The sequence below is a fragment of the Marmota monax genome, unplaced genomic scaffold, assembly GCF_021218885.2.
Source record: "Marmota monax isolate L192 unplaced genomic scaffold, Marmota_monax_Labrador192_F-V1.1 WCK01_AAM20220418_F8-fsc00126, whole genome shotgun sequence".
Classification (NCBI taxonomy): Eukaryota; Metazoa; Chordata; class Mammalia; order Rodentia; family Sciuridae; genus Marmota; species Marmota monax.
Genome location: NW_026695245.1, coordinates 4,441,237 through 4,447,236, shown reverse-complemented (window position 1 = coordinate 4,447,236; position 6,000 = coordinate 4,441,237).

Genomic DNA, 6,000 nt, shown 5'->3' with positions numbered 1-6,000 from the left:
GTAATAATATTCCATTGTGTATCTATGACACATTTTTTCTCTCCATTTCTCTACTGAAGGGCATCTAAGTTGGTCCCACAGTTTAGCTATTGTGAATTGTGCTGCTATAAACATTGATGTGGCTGTGTCCCTGTAGTATGCTGTTTTTAAGTCCTTTGGGTATAGACCAAGGAGAGGGATAGCTGGGTCAAATGGTGGTTCCATTCCCAATTTTCCAAGGAATCTCCATACTGCTTTCCATATTTACTGCACCAATTTGCAGTCCCACCAGCAGTGTATGAGTGTACCTTTTTCCCCACATCCTCACCAACACTTATTGTTGTTTGTATGCATAATAGCTGCCATTCTGACTGGAGTGAGATGAAATCTTAGAGTGGTTTTTATTTGCATTTCTCTAATTGTTAGCAATGATGAATATTTTTTCATATATTTGTTGACTGATTGTACATCATCTTCTGAGAAGTGTCTCTTCAGGTCCTTGGCCCATTTATTGATTGGGTTATTTGATTTTTTTGGTGTTTTAACTTTTTGAGTTCTTTATATACCCTAGAGATTAGTGCTCTATGATTCATAGTGGGATAGGGAGAGGGAGCATGGGAGGAATAGATGAACTCTAGATAGGGCAGGGGGTGGGAGGGGAAGGGAGGGAGCATGGGGTTAGAAATGATGGTGGAATGTGATGGACATTATTATCCAAAGTACATGTATGAAGACACGAATTGGTGTGAATATGCTTTGTATACAACCAGAGATATGAAAAATTGTGCTCTATATGTGTAATAAGAATTGTAATGCATTCCACTGTCATATATAAATTTTAAAAAATTTAAAAAGATGAGATAAACCACTTAATGTGTTTTCTCTCTCCTCCAGTCATTTAATTATTCAGTTCCTCTGACTGCCTGGGCCAAGGAGACCCTTGATGTAATTTCAGGGGCTCCAGAATCACCCCTATTTGCTTCTGACCCTCACCTGAATGCTTGTTGGTACAGAATTATTTCCTTCTATTAAAGTATTCTACCTCCAAGAGCTCCTGTTTGAAGCATGAACACTCCCATCTAACTTGCTGAGCATTTTAGCAGTGATCCTTATGTTGGCAGTGATTCATTTCTCAGGTAATCTACTGTAAAAGGTCTCAGAAAAGGGTTTTCTGGAGAGTGAAATACTGCAGAAAAGACAGCAGTATTTGAGGCAAAAATCACTCCTTGTAGAACAGACACCAGGTATTGCCAAGGACAGGCATGGAGAGCACTTACGGAGCACACCAAAGTTTGTTCTTTGGGTTCCTGTAGTTGTACCTGTGAGTGAGCCCGGCCATGATGGTGACAGGATGGCTCTTCTGAGTTTTGTGAAGCTGTTATGTACAACAGGGGACCCTCTTGTGGGGCCCTGGCATCATGAAGTCCTGGCCAGGCATGCGGATAAGAAGGCACTGAAGAGAAGTTTCTTGGAAGGTGCCATGGCTCTTCTTGTCAGCTCCTAGTTTGGTTATTCCATCTGGATGAAAGCTACTCATCTATGGGGAGTTTTTTGATTGTTAGTTTTGTTTGGTTTGGGGGATACCAGAGATTGAACTCAGGGGCACTAGACTACTGAGCCACATCCCAGCCCTATTTTGTATTTTATTTAGAGACAGGGTCTCACTGAGTTGCTTAGTGCCTTGCTCTTGCTGAGGCTGGCTTTGAACTTGCAATCCTGCTGCCTCAGCCTCCCAACCTGCTGGGATTACAAGTGTCCGCCACCACGCCTGGCTCTTTGGGAAGATTCGAATAAAGGTAGTCAGATTCTGGTGTTGCTATAGCAGGTCTGATGCTGAAAAACAAAATCTGAGTAGCTCTACCTCACAAGGAGTTGGTATGATATGCTCCTAGCTCCATGAGTGTCCCTGAGCTCATTCTGAAGTCCCTGAAGTCATTTTATACTAAGACATTATTACTTTTTACATTGTGTTGGCATTTTCACTGGTAGTTACAGCAGTAATGATAGGTAAAATGTGTGCCTTAAAAAGATAGTAGTCAGGCTGGGATTGTGGCTCAGCGGTAGAGTGCTCGCTTAGCACGGGCAGGACCCAGCTTCGATTCTCAGCACCACATAAAAATAAAGGCATTGTGTTGTGTCCATCTACAAAAAAAAAAAAAAAAAGATTTTCTCTCTCTCTCTCTCTCTCAAGGGAAAAAAAAAGATAGTAGTCATTGTATTCTTCATTACCATGTGTTGGTAAGGGGGTAAAGCCATTTTTATTGAAAAACATCCTTGCTGAAATTGTCATGGATTAAAGGGTGCTAAGGAGATGTAGCAGTTCCATGCAACATGGGATCCTAGGTGGATCCTGGATTAGGGAAAAAAAAAACATAAATAGAAATTTGGAGAGAATTTACTATTTATAGTTTTGCCAATAGTGTTTTACAATGCTAAGATCTTGGTTTTGCTAAAGGTCCTACAGTACATAAGATCTTAACATTAGAAGAAACTAGGTGTCAGGCATATGAGGATTCTTTGTATTATATCTGCAACTTTCCTGTAAAATAAAATAATAAATTTAAAAGAAAAAAAAAGTCCTTGCTGAACCTGCAAAAAGTTATTGAAACTTTCAGCATCTTTTTAGTAGTTTAGGAATGGTTATCTTGATCAAAAGCCCTTGAGTTAAATTGTAAGCTAAACTAGTCACTCTGCATAGAATGCCATTTGAAAGGATTTACATATTATTACTTATACCTGGTTATTTGGCAGACATTTTTCTCAAAAATGAATGAGATAAGCCTGTTACTTGAAAGAAAATAACTCATAATATTAGTTGCCAATGATAAAATTCAAGCTTTAAAGTAAAAATTGGAACTTTCACAAACTTGTATCTGATACTATGAACTTGACAGCTCCCCAATACTTTAAGACTTTTCTGATGAGCTTATTGATGGTTTTAATGAAGGTGATGTTTTATTATATAATAAATATGTCAATATTTAAGAGATCTGAATACCTCAGTAAACCAATATTTTCCAGATGACCAAAGCAAGATGTCAAATAATCATGCATGGGTAAAAGATTCAAACTGCAAGAGAGATATATGATTTTTAATAAAATGGGGTACCCAAAAAATCATTGCTGTGGTTTCAGATTCCACATTTTAACTGACCTTTAAAACTTTCCTCGTCTTTGTGTATTGGTTTATATTTAAGTGGAAGTTCATTCACTTTTGCCAATAGGAAGTCCATCTGTATTCTAGCAAATTTTATTTTAAGTGGAAGTCAGCCTTTATCCCACAGCACTTTCAGAGGTACTAAGGGTTGTTTATAGACACCTGGTGAGTGCTGGTTTTTAAAACAGGGTCAGAAAAAAATAAAGTTAATTCCATAAATCCTTAGAATTTCTACCTGTGATATTGTGGTACTAGAAGGTATATCTTCATCTTCAGTTCCTCACACAAAGCTCTTAAAATCCTTGTTATTTCCTTGGTGTTAGGAGGAAAAGAAGGGTTGTTTATTTGGTCATAATATTTGCCCTTAGTCTCTAGTTCCCGACACTAGAGCTTCTAAGACCATAGGATTTCCAGAGTGATAATATTTTTTGTATACTAATGAGATAGCTGGTATTTAGGTAGTTTCAGGATGGGGGCTGCTAACTAGAAAGAACAAAGCATAATTGAAAGTTGGACCTTCAGTCCTATTTCCTACCTCAACCCCAATTCTTAGAAGAGAAGCTAGAGATTGGATTGATCATCAATATCCAGTGATTTCAGCAAAGTAGCAGGATATAAAATAAATACCCATAAACCAAATGCATTTCTATACATAAGTGATGAATCCATACAAAAGAAATTAGGAAAACCACCCCATTCACAATAGCCTCAAAAAAAAATAAAATAAAATAATTGGGAATCAATCTAACAAAAGAGGTGAAAGAACTCTATAATGAAAACTACAGAGCACAAGAAAAAGAAATTGAAGAAGATCTTAGAAGATGGAAAGATCTCTCATGCTCTTGGATAGGCAAAATTAATATCGTCAAAATGGCCATACTACCAAAACTGTTATACAGGTTTAATGCAATTCCTATTAAAACCCTAATGACATTCTTCATAGAACAAGAAAAATCAATCATGAAATTTATTTGGAAAAATAAAAGACTCGTAATAGCCAAAACAATCTTCAGCAAGAAGAGTGAACCTGGAGGCATCCCAATACCAAACCTTGAACTATACTACAGAACAATAGAAACAAAAACAGCATGGTATTGGTTCCAAAAGACACGTAGACCAATGGTACAAAATAGATGACAGAGTGGCTGGGGTTGTGGCTCAGTGGTAGAGCGCTTGCCTCCCATGTGCAAAACCCTGGGTTCGATCCTCAGCATCACATAAGAATAAATAAGTGAAATAAAGGTACTGTTTCCAACTACAACTAAAAAATAAATATTTTTTAAAAAGTAGATGACAGAGACAAACCCACATAAATACAGTTATCTCATACTAGATAAAGGTGCCAAAAACATACATTGGAGAAAAGATAGCCTATTCACCAAAGTAGTGCTAAGAAAACTGGAAATCCATATGTAGCAAAATTAAACTAAACCTCTATCTCTCACCCTGCACAAAAGTCAACTCAAAGTGGATCAAAGACCTAAGTCTAGAACAGAGACCCTGTGCCTAACAGAAGAAAAAAATAGGCCCAAATCTTCATCATGTTGTCTTAGGACCTGACTTCCTGAACAAGACTCCTAAAGCACAAGAAGTAAACTCAAGAATCAATAAGTGGTATAAATTCAAACTACAAAGCTTCTTCTCAGCAAAGGAAACAATCAATAATGTGATGAGAGAGCCTACAAAATAGGAGAAAATCTTTACCAAATACACCTCAGATGGAGCACTAATCTCCAGAATATATAAAGAAGTCAAAAAACTTAACATCAAAAAACCAAATAACCCAATCAATAAATGGGCTAAGGAACTGACCAGACACTTCACAGAAGAAGAAATACAATCAATCAACAAACATATGAAAAATGTTCAACATCTCTAGCAATTAGAGAAATGAAAAATCAAAACTAAGATTTCATCTCACTCCAGTCCAAATGGCAATTATCAAGAACACGAGCAATAATAAGTGTTGGCAAGGATGTAGGGGGAAAGGCACACTCATAAACTGCTGGTGGGACTGCAAATTGAGGCAACCACTTGGAAAGCATTATGGAGATACCTCAGAAAACTTGGAATGGATCCACTATTTGACCCAGCTATCCCACTCTTTGGTTTATACCCAAAGGACTTAAAATCAGCATACTACAGTGACACAGCCACATCAGTGTTTATAGCAGCTCATTCTTCTTTAAGGCTAAGTGATATTCCATTGTGTATATGTACCACATTTTCTTTATCCATTCATCTGTTGAAGGGCATCAAGGTTGGTTCCATAGTTTAGCTATGAATTGAGCTGGGGTCCTGGAGGTGTTAGCCAGGGTGTTAGCAAGGGCGTTGGCTGGGGTAGGAGCTACTCCAGGTGAAGACATAGATTGAAGCAACTAGTTTCAGTCCAGAGCACTATCCCTTTCCACAGTGACAGTCCTGGGACTCACCTGGGCACGACTGAGAGAGTAGTTCTGGGATTACTATTGACTTCCCCTGTAGTAACTGTGCCCAGCATGTACTCAGATTTGGGATCTTCCAGACAAGTCCCATAACCAGGGCAAGATTTAAGGAGAAGTGCAAATACCTCTAACTGGGGGTCTTGGTAGATGGGAATTCAGAGGGCAGAGGGTATAGAGGTGGCTGCTGTGTGAGTACTCAACCCTGGTCAGCAATCCTAACCTTCCAGTCCTCTACCCGCACCTTATCAAGGTTCTTAGCATATCAACAAGGGCCAGCACGCTACAACTTAGGAAGCTTTTCTAAGCCTTACAAAAGATTTTAAAAATATATCTGGAAGTGCTCTTCATCTCAGTGTTTTTGATTCCATTCCAAGCTTTGATGTCACCTAAAACCATTTGTCATAGTGACCTTGCCCTGCC